This window comes from Cryptomeria japonica, chromosome 1 (assembly GCF_030272615.1).
Source record: "Cryptomeria japonica chromosome 1, Sugi_1.0, whole genome shotgun sequence".
In the NCBI taxonomy this organism is placed as follows: domain Eukaryota; kingdom Viridiplantae; phylum Streptophyta; class Pinopsida; order Cupressales; family Cupressaceae; genus Cryptomeria; species Cryptomeria japonica.
Genome location: NC_081405.1, coordinates 412,284,717 through 412,300,536, shown reverse-complemented (window position 1 = coordinate 412,300,536; position 15,820 = coordinate 412,284,717).

Here is a 15,820-nt window from a genome sequence, read left to right as displayed (position 1 = left end):
GAAGTTGTAAATAGCAAAGAGTTGAAGTCTCTCAAAATTTGGCAATATGTTATGCAAATGACACCTTCCTTTTAGAATCTTTAAGAATAAATATGTATATATCGACACAATGAAAAGGAAACAAACGAAACAAAACAAACAAACAAAACAAAAGGGAAACAAGCATTCAACAAAGCAAAAACACAACAAACATGCAAAAACCCAAACAAGCAACGAAGCAAAAGAAACAAAACAAAAACAACTAATCTACTATATACAACAGGTCAAGCTTCACTGGGGGTTAATCAAAGTAATGTTTGAGGAACTGACCATTGACGAGCAATGGTACAAGTTCTCTAGTCAAAGAGCTTAACCTAAAGGTGTTCTCCCCTAAAATTTTGGCTATTTGGTAAGGACCTAACCACAACCTTTCAAACTTATGGTGATCACCTTTCTTGTCCTTAGCCTTGTCCCATAATAGGACTAGGTCAAAGATCTGAAAAGCTTTCACTTTAGCCCTCTTGTCAAACCATCTCTTAACAATGACTGCTTAGCAAAGTGTTGTAGAGTATTCATCCTTTTTTCGTCAAGTTTTAATAAATTTAAGAGGCGAACCTCTACCTGATCCTCAATTTCAAGTTCTTTCATTAATTGGAGGACCAGTATTTGTAAGTTGATTGGGAAGACATGGGTCTAGCCATAAACAAGGTAATACAGAGAAGTTCCTAGGGCAACTTTTACTCTGGTTCGATCAGCCCACAAGGCATATCTCAACTGATTATGCCAATCCCTAGGATTTTTCTCAAGTAGCTTTTTAATGACATCTAGGATGTTCTTGTTCATAGATTCAGCTACTTCGTTACCTTGTGGGTAGTATTTGGATGAAAATTTCAATATCACTTTATATTTGTATGACCATTGCATCAACTGTGTAGCATAAAAACAGGGCCATTATCACATACCAGAGCGAATGACATACCAAACCTGGTGACAATGTGCTCTTCAATAAATTTCAAGACTGCCACAGTAGTAGCATTTTGGCACTCAATGGATTCCATCCACCGGGTGCAGTAATCTTTCATGGTAAGAATGAACTTATGTCCTACAGATGAGTTAGGATTAATGACACCTACGAAATCTAGTGCCCTTTGGGCGAAAGGTCTTACCTCAAACACTGGTTGAAGAGGCATGATAGGATTCCTCTCTTTGGAAGTTGCGGTTTGGCACGTATGACAGTGACGAACATGCTCATGAGTATCCTTAAATACACTAGGCCAGTAATATCCAACCTTCATGATTTGATGTGCAGTGGCATCCACCAATCCATGACTTGTACCATATTTCCTATGAAATTCCTCAATCATGTTATGGGCTTCTTGATGATCAAGACACCGAAGGTAAATACCTTCATAATTATTTCTATAAATTGTCGAATCCTTTATCATATAATTGGCACTTTTGAGCCTTAATGCTCGTCTTTGCATGGTTGTCAACCCCTCTAGACACCTATTATTCAACAATATAAATACCAAATCTATGTACCGTGGGCTCTGAGTGAATGACTCCAATGTATTGTTGGCACTGGATTTGAGGGATGTCAGTCACCATGGCCTGAGACAATCCTTGGCCTTGGACCAACTCCATTGGATGCATCTCTAGATAAAATTCTTGTAATATTTCCATCCATTTCCCTCAACGTTTTCCTAGCTCAAACTGCATGAGTATTGACTTCACCACTTGATCAGGGACAATCGCTTAGATTTTACTCCTCAGGATATAATGCCTGAATTTCTTGACTTCTCTCACCTACGCAAAAGCCTATTTTTCAAGAGCACGGTATCTAACCTCAAGACTTTTGAAAGGAGAGATCATAAATGCAATGGGTTTCTCATCCCCCACTAGCCTCTACGTCAAAACAACTACTCCCGAGTGTAACAAAGAAAAAGAATATATGTAAAATGATAGAGTATAGTCAGGGCTAGTTAACATGGGAGCTTCGGTGATGGATTTATTGATCTGGATGAAAGCCTTTTTTTCTTTAGTTGTTCATTTGACCCTAGCATCCTTCTTCATCATTTTATTTAATGACTTGACTATCTTTGCAAACCAAGTGATAAAATTTCTGACAAAATTGATCTTCCCAAAGAAAGATCTCATCTCCTTTTTACTGTCATCCATTTGTAACTTCAACAATGCTTCTACCCAATCTGGGTCTATAGATATCGCCCTCTCAGAGATTACACGGCCGAGTAGCTTTCCTTCAGCCACTCCAAATACATATTTCTTGGGGTTAATGGAAATCCCATATCTTTGACATCTTTCCAACACTTTTTGGAGGTGGTCCAAGTGATCTTCTCTGACCTTGGAAAATATAGTCAGGTCATCCATATATATAATAATGCACTTGCCAATCAGATCTTTGAAGGTCGTATCCATTTCTCTTCGGAAGGTTGCTCCAACATTAATTAACCCAAATGGCATCCTTCTGTATGCATATGTTCCCCACTTTGTCGTAAATGTTGTCTTCACATGATCCTCATAGTTCACCAAAACTTGGTTATATCCAGAATAACCATCTAAAAATGACATCATTTGTGAACCATTTACTATTTGTAGTACCTCATCCAAAGAAGGAAGCGGGTAATTATCTTTCTCAGATGCCTTTTTTAGATTGTGAAAGTCCACATAAAGGCATATTTCTCCATTCTTTCTCCTTACTGGTACCAAATTGGTGACCCAAGTAGAATGTCATACCGGAAAAATAATCTTGGCAAAGAGAAACTTTTGCACTTCCTTGAAAATCAAGGGTTCTATTAGTGAATTAACTTGTTGTTGCTTCTGCCTGAACGACTTTATGTTAGGTTTTAGGGGGATAACATGGGTGATGATTGATGTATCAATTGTTTTTAAATATTTGTACCCCCATGCTATTACATCAATGAACTCTTTCAAGATTTGTAAAACATATTCTTTCATTTTGAGTGGAAATCTTCCCAATATAGACAATCTTCTCTTGGCCTTCTGGACCAATATTATGTGGCTTGTACTTCTCGACATCTGAATCTGTTGTTAATCTCTCTTTCACCCTGGGATCATAGTTAAAAAGTCTCTCTAAGGTGACCATGCCTTTAGGAATAACGTTAGTTGGTAAATCCATAATATCAACATCGTTCCCGACATCAAGATCATCTGATTTATCTCTCTCATCAATGATTTGTTCTTCAAAATCCCCTGAATTGGCAAGAAAGGCTAGAATGTGGGCATCATCTTGGAAAACTTGAAAGTGTTCAATATCATCAGGCACAATAGGTGTGGAGATTAACTCTATGGAAAACTTCTTCAAAGGGGATTGGCTCACTAGTTCTAATGTACTAGCGGCTATAGCCAATGCATCCAGTATTATGTTTACTTTCCTGGGTACTAGCTAAATATCGAAAGCATCAAAATCCTCAATCAAATCCCATACTCTATTCCTATATGCTGCTAACCTTTTATCATGATATGCATATTGGCTTCACACTTGTTTGACCACCAGCTCAGAATCCCCCTACACTTTCAAGCATTTAGCTCCCTTCTTATGAGAAAAGAGTAATCCTCTAACTAGCGCCTCATACTCTATCATATTATTAGTACGTGGGAATTGGAGTTGGTAAGAGGCTAAAAGGGTTTTCCCTTTTGGGTTTGTTAACTCTATGCCCACTCCACTGCCTTGCTTGGATCTTGACCCATTAAACTTTAAAAACCATATTTCATCTTTTGGTCTCTTTACATTTTTCACCTTAGGGTCAGTGCTCAGATTAGCTTCTAGAGGGGATTGTTGTCTCTTGGTTTCAAGGTCTTGCAATACTTGAGGCTGTTTGATTACTGGTTGCAAGAACACTTCAAGAGTGTTAGGAGTGATTTGTTCCACTTCAGGTTGCACTTGAGATTGTGTTTCTTCATTCTTATGCTCAGGTGGGATATCCTCCTCCTTTTTGACAATCTAAACCACAAAGATCTCCTTGCTGCATTCTCTTGGTTGGGAAGTTTTACTCATAAGATCCATTATCTAGGGCATTACTCCCTTGCAACTTGGAATTTGAATTTCTTCTATGTTGATGGTATGATCAACATCTTTGCATGGGACCGGGCTCATCAACTTTGTAATCTCATTCTGACATGGGATACATGACATCTTTGAGTGCTCCTCATGATGTATCTAACACCATTTTGGAAGAAACAAATCTTGTATCTTCATAGTATCTCTCAACAAACACATCCCTTATTTTACCGTTGTAGCAAATCCTTTGACCCACCCTCTATATGCAGTCATGTCCACTTTAAATAACTAGAGAGGAGCAGGTGCAGAGAAAGTGAGGATTGTATTAACTCTATAGACTCATGGACTTACTTCAACATATGCCACCTCATTGGGAGCACCATAATATGTCACTAATTTCTTCAACTTAGGTTCACTATCGATTCGGATCTAGTTGCTCACCCCCTTCCATGGAAGGTATAAGTATGTAAAAAAAGTTGAGAAATATCCTCCCAAAGTTTTTGACCAATCCCTACTAAGGAGCATCCCATATACCTCTGGAATATCCACCACTTAAATGTCGATGTAACGGGATATGCAGGGATCAATACCCAATTGGATATATACATCTTTTAATTCTCTGGTTACATTAACCTCGGTCTTGTCTAGTTGTACCACCTTACTATTTGCACGTACTGGGTTGAGACTGAGCTTTTGACATATAGAGTAGGGCATTACGCTTCCTGAAGCATGCGAATCTACCAAACAGTTATGTAGATTATTTCCACATATCCTCAAACTCAGTAAAAATGGTGGGTTCTCAATTGCATCACTACTGATGTTGGCATTGACTTCATTAAGGTCAGCTATCTTAACCTCATTGCTCTATGAATCTAACAGTTCCAACTTCCTAAGGAGAGCCCTCTTTTATTCAGGGTAATATCTTAGTACTTCCATTAGGGACATAGTGGTAGAAGTCCTCTCCATCTCCTTAGTAACATCAAATGATCCTTTTAGAACATATTCGTGGCCTTGAGCTTGTCTAGGGTGTGCTCCTTGAAAAGCCTAAGGAGGGTGAGGATTGTTGCTTGCATTCGCATCGGGAGGTACAAATCCACCCTTCGGGGGAGGTGGTTCTGTTAATGGAGCCTTGCCTTGACTCCTAAGATTGTAGTTGTTTTTGGTCTGAAAGGCCTGAGCATCGTAGACACATGGTTCACCTTCAACTTCAGCCTAGAATTCTTTGCATAGGAACATGTCAACCAACATTGTGGTATTAAATTTATCGGGTTCATCATTAGAGAAATCTTTTGGTTGAGAATCATCTTGAGCAATCCTTATGATCTTCTCAAACTGGGCGCAATTAACCTCAGAATGTGCAATTGTATCATGCAACCTACACCAATTAGTTAGTAAATTCATATCCACAAGGTTTAACACTTTGCGCGTTGTTTGGGTTATCACGTGCATCAGGGTGATCATGGTTCACCCCACCATTGTTTAGACCCGTGTTCCACTACCTATTGTAAGGTTTGTTGTTATACCTTTGATTTTGGTTTTGGTTATTGTAGTTTCACTGATTATTATATGGTCGGGATTGGTTATACCCTCTCCGAGGATTCATCTTTAGTTGGCTCAAGTTTGAAGTAACTTGTGAGATCATTTTCTTTAATGCTTCTACTTCAACAGATATATGAGATCCTTGATTCTCAGGCATCATAGTTGGAGGTTGGTTTGCTATGTGAGTATTACCAAACTATTGATTTACCCCTTGCACTTGACCGACATATTTCATTTGAGTGGGGGCAGTATTGGTATTATTCTGCCAAGTCAAAGCTTGGGCAGCAAACTGTTGATTCGCCTGAGGTTGGGGTGCATAGATTGGCACCGGGTTCATTGTTGGGGCACCTACAAGTAGAGGCGAGGGTATGCCAGGGAGTTGGTTGTAGTTCCCTTGATTCACCCCTATGGGTAAATTATATCCGATCCCTCCTGGTGTTCAGTTCAACTCATGGTTCATGCTAATTGCTAACATGAAGACTTTTTCCAAAGTGTCTTTGATCTTGGGGAACACTCTTCTTAATAAACATAGCAGTCCAAGGGTCAATAGCTCTTAAATACGAGTCGATTGCTACATTGGGTGCTACCTGGTAAGGAGCTTGTAGCCTCTTGAATGCCCTTTGAAGTGTAGTGTTAAAAGTTGTTAAAGGCTCATTTGGTGACTTCTTAAGGGAAGCGAACTGATGGTAGAGTGTTTCGGGATCTACGTACACTCGAAATTGGTCAATGAAAGCTTTCTCCAAGATGTCCCAACCAATGATATAATTTGTAGGTAGGGTTAAATGCCATTTGTATTCATTTTCCCGAAGTGAATATGGGAAGAGTCTACATAATACATCTTGATGTTCAATATTGTTACGAATGACCGCATCTTTGAATGCTTCAATGTGTTCATCAGTCGTTCGTCCCCCCAAATAATAGAATTTGCTACAAAATTTATCTGGGTTTCTAGGTAGGTCATTTATAACCCCTAGTATGGTTCCTAGTGGTGTGTGGTCTTGGTTAAAGTAGGCCATTGAAGGTGGTGATAGTGGATGTTGAGTCATAGAAGGTGCAGTGACAAGTTGAGGACTAGGAATCAGTTGATCTTCTATGTTGAGTATGGATGACTGCACTAGTGAGGCTGTTGAGGGTTGTTTCTTAGCTTTGCTCCTCTTTCTCCTAGTGGAAGGTCCTAACTCTACTAAGTCAGATGGTGAAGAACAACTCCTAAGGACTCTGTGGAATCTCTTGAGAGAGAAAGATGATATACAATCCAACTTAGTACCTCAATTCTCTAGTTGAGGAGGTGGTTGTGGATTTTCTTGTGGATTCTCCTGAGGATTAAGTTGTCTTTGTGCCTCTGCTTCTACACATATAGCCTTTTGTCTTTCACTATCCAAGACTTTTTGTGTTCATAACCAATCATTATAATCTCTTGTACTATCCCTAGAAAAATCGTATAGTTGGGTAAGAATGTCATCTTTCTTGTAGTTGAGGTTAGGTTGGGTAAAGGGAAGTAATCCATCTCCTGGAAGTACCATATGTGGTTAACCAGTGAGAGAAATAGTATAGGCCATCCTTCTAGGGCCAGTTTTTGTTGATGATTATTTTTTGACAAACCCACCAACAGTCAGGTAGCCAATGTGAACACTCACCACCTCTCCTAAATAGCAATGAGTTTAGGAAAACTCACTACCCCAAGGTCTCTATAGTTAGGTCATGATAGTGATGGGTAGCCCAATGGTTGATTTGGTTGTACCTGTTAAGGGGCCTGTTGGTTGAAACTAAATCCCGCTGATTGTTGATGGCTTAACTTCCTCTTTTTTCTTGTATTTTTATGATTTAAGACTCCCTGGAAAATAAACTGCGAAGAGTAAAGGGAACAAGAAAACAACAATGAAACCAATTCAATAAAAACTTAACAAACTACTCATTTAGCTCCTTGCAATCCAAGAAATTATCAAATATTATTCAAATTAGTATTCAACAACACACCTCCAGTAAACCTGCAAAATCATCAATTTCACAAACTTATGGAAATAAAATCATCAACAATATCGCCTACCACAATAATTCTCATACATCATTCACGTGCGCAATATAATTCATAAAGCAATAAACAAAAGTTCAAACCACATTGCTAATTCCAAATAACAAACATTACTAGATTACACAAAACAATTTCATAGAATATAGACGTAGATCAGGCAATCTACAAGTTGCTTCTTGTATTAATTTCAATGAATGTATAACAGAAATAGCTCAAATTATTAACAATCTGCAAAATAATCTAAAATCTCTAAGTGGGCCACAAATCATCAATTTGGGGACCCTTACAAATGAATCCAAATTCTCAATTTATAGAAGTTTTCTGCCCTACTATTTAGGATATAAATCTAATCTAAATTAAGAACTCAAAACTAGGAGTCGCAGTTAACTTGCAAGTTTCTGCCTTAATACTAACTACTACAAAATGGAGGTTACATGAGCACTACAAAGACCATGCTAGCTGAACCAAGCTTTCATAGTCATGCAAAATTTTGCTCAGAATTGGAACGTGAGTTGGAGTTGCAGCTGAAAAAATAAAATCGGGAGTCATGCAAAAGGCCTGCTATCTTTAGCAGCTATGTGTTCATCTTTCACTTTTTAATAAAAGATCTATAATTATCAATAATGCATGAAACAACTTGAACAGGAGGATCAACTACATGTTTAATTCTAAATTTTTATTTCTTCAAAACTTCCTCTGCGTGCTTCTTTCCTTTCTCTAACTCCCCTACTGTCTCTACCACCTCTTGACATTGGGTAATCAGGTACATATATCTTTCCATGATAGAGACATCAAACTAAGCTGGAGGTCTCAAATGTTGGGCCTCATGTGCATCCCAATGATTCAAAACTTGCTCTTCCTCCATTATTTTGGTGCTAGTTAATATTACCTAACCCAAAAGCTCCGAACATATGCTTTACAAAATTCTCGTATTTCAAAATTTCTCTAAGGAGAGGGACTCATATTTTTTCCATATCCTTCAAATACTGCTGAAGTATTTCGATCTTCAGTTCAAAAATGTATACATAAGATTGCAAGTTCTTGTAGTTGTCTCCTCCTAAGAGATCCTCCTCCATTATTACCTCTTCGCCTAGATGCAAAACTTTATTCAAATTTTGAATCTATTTATTAAAAATTCTTAGCTTTCATTCCCATTGCATAAAACAAGAAGCTAATGCTCCATCTTCCTATACTGCCTCTCGGTATATGCTCATGGTATCTTGCAAAAATAATCTAATTTTTGCTGCATTTATTTGGGCCCATGATTTAGCTGCAACGGCCACCCATCTCACCTCCACTAATGCCTTCACTTCTCCCTCTGGACGTGATGAGGTTGATAGTAGGTTGTCAGCCCTACAAGAGTCTACAGGTTTTCTCATTTCTAATAACAAATGCTTTTATTGCCCCAATTGTGCTTTAAGCTCTATATTGGAGGTATGCTCCTTCTCCACACACCCTCTAACAACACTAGTGGCTAGTTCTAGAGTGTCAAGCTCTCCCCAATTTGTTTGTTTACCCAAATTCACTTGGGATACTTGATATTTAGGATAAGCTTGACCTTCAGCCTGGAGTAGAATTGCCACATCTGCAACCACTTCACTAGAACTTGTTCTTGATAAGTGATGTATAATTTTTGGCTTCCTAACCTTTGGGGGCTCCTCCATGATTACCTACTGCAATGTCACCTTAGGGAGCTCTGCCTTTCTCTTCTTCTTCCCAAAAGTATATTTGAGCCACTGTGGTATGTCTTGATCTTTGTCACCTTGATGTGACACTATGTCAACAATTACAATATGCACTTCTTCTTGTTCCTCTGCTTCATCCCTCTTCTACATTTGTTTATTCAAGATCATGAGGTGAAGTGACTTGATGGGCCAAATTCATTTGGAGAGCAATATTAGTGTTCAACCCAAAGTTTGGACATTCATTTCGTAAAGTCACTATTTTCATAGCTAGTGTTGATTTGATTGCCAACCCAGGGACGTAATACTTGAAAAGGGGCTCTGCACTATATATGCACTAAGTTCCTGCGATAGCTATTTTGCATTACTAAAGTAACTAACATTATGCGGAAAAAATAATCAAGAATTGAAACTATAGAAAGGCTACATAAAGACTTTTGCATAAACTCATAAAAGCAATACTGGATAAATTCAATGCTGGTAAACATAAATTACTCTGTTCTAGCTTGGCTGCAAAAACAGTCAGTGGATCTGTTTCCAGTGGTTGCAGTAATAGTCAATGCAAGAATGTTTACTGTGGCTAAGGAAAGAAAACTAATTTTAATGAATGCACAAGAACACTCACCAAGTGGGCCCCCTTGGATGAGTGATACTAGGCTTCCCAAAAACAACTTTTAAAAGATCAAAACAACACAATTTTATTCATCGTTCTTTGAAAATCATTACATGGTTCAATATGAAAAGAAACTCAAGAATGCTTATGAAAAATCCTCTGCTCTATTCTTCTCCCTTTCTATCTAACCTTTGAGAAGAAGAAGATCTTCTTATTAAAAAGAAATAATCTACAATAGACAACACAAATCATGCTGAAAAGAAGAGGCAGATGATTGACCGAGAAAGGAGATAGCTGGAGTTATGCTATAGGAAACATGGATCTAGACCCAACCATAGTCATAACATACTGTGGCGGTGTTTACAACTTCAATGTCCACTTAAGTTAGACATTGGTAGTATCGCTTGATTGCTCCTCTTATGTCGTCCCTTACGCTTGCTCAACTTTTCTACAGTTTGATCTTCAGTCATCTCTTGAGTATCCTTCCCTTCAACAAGCACGATAGGTGAACATCCACCGCAACATCATTTATTCTCTGCACTACGAAAGAATTAACATACAAGAACATACATACGCATTTTATTTAATCAACACATCTATTAATTTCACATATGATCTTTCCCTAAATAATTCATATGGCAACAAGAATAAATCACATGGTTGCAGGAATAAACTAGCAAAGATAAAACATGATTTAATAAGTTCAAGCTTAACATATATAATACATATAGTCAACTTCCAATACATCACTACTACTATGCAAACCAAAAGATGACAAAAACTCAAGAGTTATGAGGATAGAAATATGGCAATTTCTCAACTCATCATGTCCCCCAACTTTAAGAGCTTGTTGATCCTACAACAAAAGGAAAATTTATGACTCTTGCACTAATTCTCAAATCACCTATGGTTCCTTAACCTGTTCCTCCTGAAGCTAAATTCCAATAAAATCCCTTCATCTTTTCTAGCCTGGACCATTTGGCTGATTCTTCTGTAACTGCATCATTGGGCTTATCTGGAGTTTGACATCCCAATAGTGGCCACATAAGAATAGGAGGTTGAAAAACCAATGGTAACCAGTTATTGGCCTTTTCTCTGCCTAGTTGTATATATTTGGGGGCTCTCTACATAGTTACCTGAAAATTTTGCAGTGAATAAGGTTCTCCCTGCTTCAATTTGTCTGGTAAGTTATTCCAGTTTATAGTTAACCCATCTATTGCAATTGCACTGTCATTCTGAACTAAATGCTCATATGCCTGGTATATTTCTTCTCTCATTGGAAGCACTAGTTTCTTAACATCATCTCTTACCAGTAATTTCTGCCATTCATAATAAAGAACTCTTGGTTCTTTTGCTTCTTTCCTTAATGGAAATGGGTAGTCAGATTCAAAATCTTTTTATGCCTTGACTTGTGCCCCCATGCTGATCTCATTTTGGATCCATGACATTAAATATTTTATATGGATATCCTCAATATATAATAAAGGGTTTGACTCATTGTCTGAGGGTACAACATAGTTATGTAAATAAAACTCACATAGCAAATTTTTCACAACTGTTGGAGAAGTCTGGTAAGAATAATGAAATTCCTCAGGGGTTTCTAAAGAGGGGCTAAGGTCCCTAACAAAGCGGTTCATTTTGAAATTTAAATACTTCTCCTTTAAATGCAAAGCATAAACCCTTGGAGGTGCCCCACATTGCATCAATTCAGGGACCATACTAGCAATTGTTTCAACCTTAGCCTCTAATTCCTCAATTTTGTTATCCCTCTTTTCAATTTCTCTTTGCTATTTGTCAATAATCCCTTGCAATCTAGCCCTCTCTATTTCTAATTGTCTATAAAATGTTAAAGCAATAGATAAATTGCTTAGGGATGATGGAGGTCTAATAGGTATTTCCTTAGGCCGTGGGATCTCTTCAATAAGTTCCTCAATCTGCTCTAGAATCTCTCCAACAATTTCCTCAAGCTGTTGTGGAATCTATCCAATAGTTTCCTCAAGCTATTGTGCCACAAAATCAAGATTTGACAATCTATCTTCATCACCTTCTTCCTGGATTTCAACATCTATAGGGCTTCCTTCTTCTGATGTTTCCATTGCAATAACCTCTGCCGAACCACCTATTGGATGAGCCTTCTAGGTCCTACTCCATCTTCTTCTCACATAAACCTTTGGAGTGGCTACAAGAATGGTTTCAATTGCTACAAGATTTTTTCTTTTTAACCTACGCCTCTTGGCTGCAAGAGAAATTTGAGTTGCATACGGCTAGGCCATAGGTTATTCATCTATTTTATTTATTTCAAATTCCTTCCCTTTTCTCTTAGCAATTGGTGACTCTCTTTGAAGAGAAATGGAGGGTTGCTTCACAATTGCTTCAACCATCTCTTCTTCTACAATAACCGCAGCTCCTTTGACAATGAGCAAATCATCCTCTGCAGCAACTACGAGAGAAGAGGGTTCTGCAATATTTTCTTCTTCAACTGGTAGATCCTATGCAACAGGAGCATCTTCAACCCTAAACTGCAATATGTAATCAAATACCCCCCATTCCATCTGTGAAATGTCTCTAAGAGAATGTTCTACAATCAATTTAACCAAACCATGATGGCTGACGGAATGATTTCCATTCTTCCATGTTTCTTTAGCACTTGTAAAAATGAGGTGGTATAGAAAATTAGGGACATTCACCCTTCGACCATGCCGTAAATGACTAAGTAATTTAAAATGTGGTGAATATAGATTTGAATATCTCCCTTCACAAGAAATGTATTTCATGACATATAAATCTACCCGAGGCCACTTTGTGGTAGGGAAACCCTTCTAGTTCCTTGCTTGTCCACCGTTAGAGGTCCATCTATGGGAATTGTAAACTCTACCCTAGCACTCCTTGTGTCTTTTGATTCTGGAAACAATTCTCCTTCGTGTGGCAACCCTGTTACTTCAGTTATTCGATGCTTCATAGAAATAACCCTTAAACCTTTAACCGTAGCTTCTCCTTCATTGAAGGAATGCATAAACTCTTCAGCAATTTCTTGATTAAAATCTCTAATTTTCAAAAAGTAATCAATCCAGCCATGGTGTCTAAAATAATGCTCACAAAGAGAATCTTGTAGCAACACTTCATGGACTGTTGGCTCATGGCGGATTGGATCACCACCCATTCTTACTCTGTTAGTATTGAACACTTTGTAGCTGAGAAATGAAGGACCAAAATATCCGACAGACTTGCAAAATTGAAAATTATATACATATCTCCAATTGGCGGCATAATTTATTACTTCCTTACGTGAAAAAAATATCTTGTTAAAACAATGATGGCAAGTAATCAATTCTAAGTACCGAAAAGGACAAATAATCACTAACTTTGGAAACTGATCCATAAAGCACCCCCCCAACTTAACCTAGCATGTGTCCACACAAGCTGATGAGATTTCAGGGAGTGTACACGGATTTAGAAAGGCATAATCATAATGAAATAATAAATGCATAATTAAAATAAAATAAAATATGTACATACCTACAGTCATACAAAAATGATGGCGAAATGAAGTTAAATGATAGATAAGAAAATGGGATGGAATGACATGGATGGAATTTTATTTATGGAGAAGAATATTCCCATAAGACATGGAAATATTTATGATGAAGCGGCAAGAATGTTCACTACAGTGGTTGCAGGAACCTTACCTTTATTACTTTGCTCAATTACAGTAGGAGCCTGATCAGTTGCTACGGGAACCTTATCAGTTGCTGTAGGAACCTGTGTTTCATCCTTTTGGGCAAATTGTTGCAGGAACTCCTCTTTAGTGGCTAGCTTATGATATAGACACAATCGGTGACCATTCACCAAAAGCTTAAACCGAACAGGGTCAATTATGGTCAAATGTACAGCTCCATTATGGAAAACTTCTTCTATCTCATATGGACCTAGCCATGTGGTTTGCAGCTTCCCCATAGTATCTTTATATCTGGAGTCATACAATAGTGCCCAATCGCCGGTTTTGAACTTCTTTTCTTTGATATATTTATCATGCCAACTTACTCTCTGATTTTGGATCAGTTCTGTCTGCTAGACAACCATTTTCCTCCATTTATCTAGAGCATTCAATTGTTGAATACGTTCCTTTTGTGCTTCAGATAATGTCATATTTAATTACAAATTTTTCCTCAGAGTTTTATGCTCAAATTCAATAGGCATCATTGCTGCTTTTCCATAAACCATCTCAAAAGGTGTAAAACCAATTGGTGTTTTTCAAGTTGTTTTGTATGCCCAAATTGCTTTTGAAAGCCTATGAGACCAATCTTTTTTATGAACAGACACTATTTTAGTAAGAATAGCCTCAAGCTCCCTATTTGTAACCTCTACTTGTCCATTAGCTTGTGGATGATACAGAGTAGATTTCCTATGCCTTATATTATATTCATTGACCAAAGCTGCAATCAATGTTGAAGTAAATTGTGGGCCCTGGTCTAAGATAATTTCTCTTGGTAATCCATATCTTGTAAATATCTCTTCATAAAGAAACTCAACCACCTTATTATCTCTTGCATGTGTCATAGCACGAGCTTCCACCTATTTTGTTACATAATCTGTACATACCAAAATATAGGATTTGCCATTAGAAGGTGGATCAATTGGGCCAACAAAATCTAAACCCCATTTATGAAATGGTGCTACTAATATTTGTGGATATAATGGCATCTCATTGTATTTAGTAGGTTTTCCCATACGCTAGCATATGTCACATTTTCTTGTATACGGTGTTGTATCCTTATGTAATGTGGGCCAATAGTATCATGTATTTAGTACTTTAAGTGTTGTTCTTTTGGCAGCAAAATGTCCTCCACATGGCTCATCATGACATGCATGTAGGATATCATATGTTTCATCTTCCCTTACACATCTTCTCATAACTTGGTCAGGCCTAGTGTAAAACAAACAATCAACAATCCATTAGAAATTGAAACTTTTTTCTACTAACAACCTTCTTTCCTTAGGAGAGAAATAAATTGGCATTTTAGTAGTAGCTAAATAGTTGGCAATATCAGCATACCAGGGAGTGTGGGCTTATATGAGGAATAAATTTTCATCTGGAAAAGCACCATCTATTACTATAGAATCCTCTTGCAACTGAAGTCTTGAAAGATAGTCTGCAAACACATTAGACTTCCCTTGTTTATCAACAACTATGATATCAAATTCCTGCATTAGAAATAACCAGCGAGCTAATCGACCAGTAATTGAAGGCTTATTCATGAGGTATCTGATTGCAGTATGATCTGTATGCACAAATATGGGATATCCTATGATATAGTGCCTAAATTTTTTGAGTGCATATATAATAACTAACATTTCCTTTTCAATGATTGTGTAATTCAACTCAGGTCCCTGTAAGTTCTTGCTAATATAATATATTGCACTTTCCAATTTGTCAATCTTATGTCCTAATACTGCCCCTATTGCATAATCAGATACATCTGTATGAATTTGAAATGGTAAAGACCAATTTGGACCTTTAAGAACTGGTGCTTGAGTCAAGGCATGCTTAAGCTTCTGGAAAGCTTCATTGCATGCAGAGGTCCATTTAAATTCCATATCTTTGGTAAGCAATGAATATAAGGGACTTGCAATTTTGCTGAAATTTTTAATAAACCTTCTATAGTATCCAACATGACCAAGGAAACTTCTTACATATTTTTGCTTCACAAGGGCATTGATATGCTGAATGACTTCAATCTTTGTTGGATCCACCTGTATTCCTTTTTCAGAGATATGATGACCAAGGACTAATCCTTCATGCATCATGATGAAGCATTTCTCACTATTTAATGACAAATTATAGTCTTCACATCGCTACAAAACTTTTTTCAGGTTCCCCAATGCTTGTTCAAATTCTGAACCATAAGTTGTAAAGTCATCCATATAGATTTCCATTA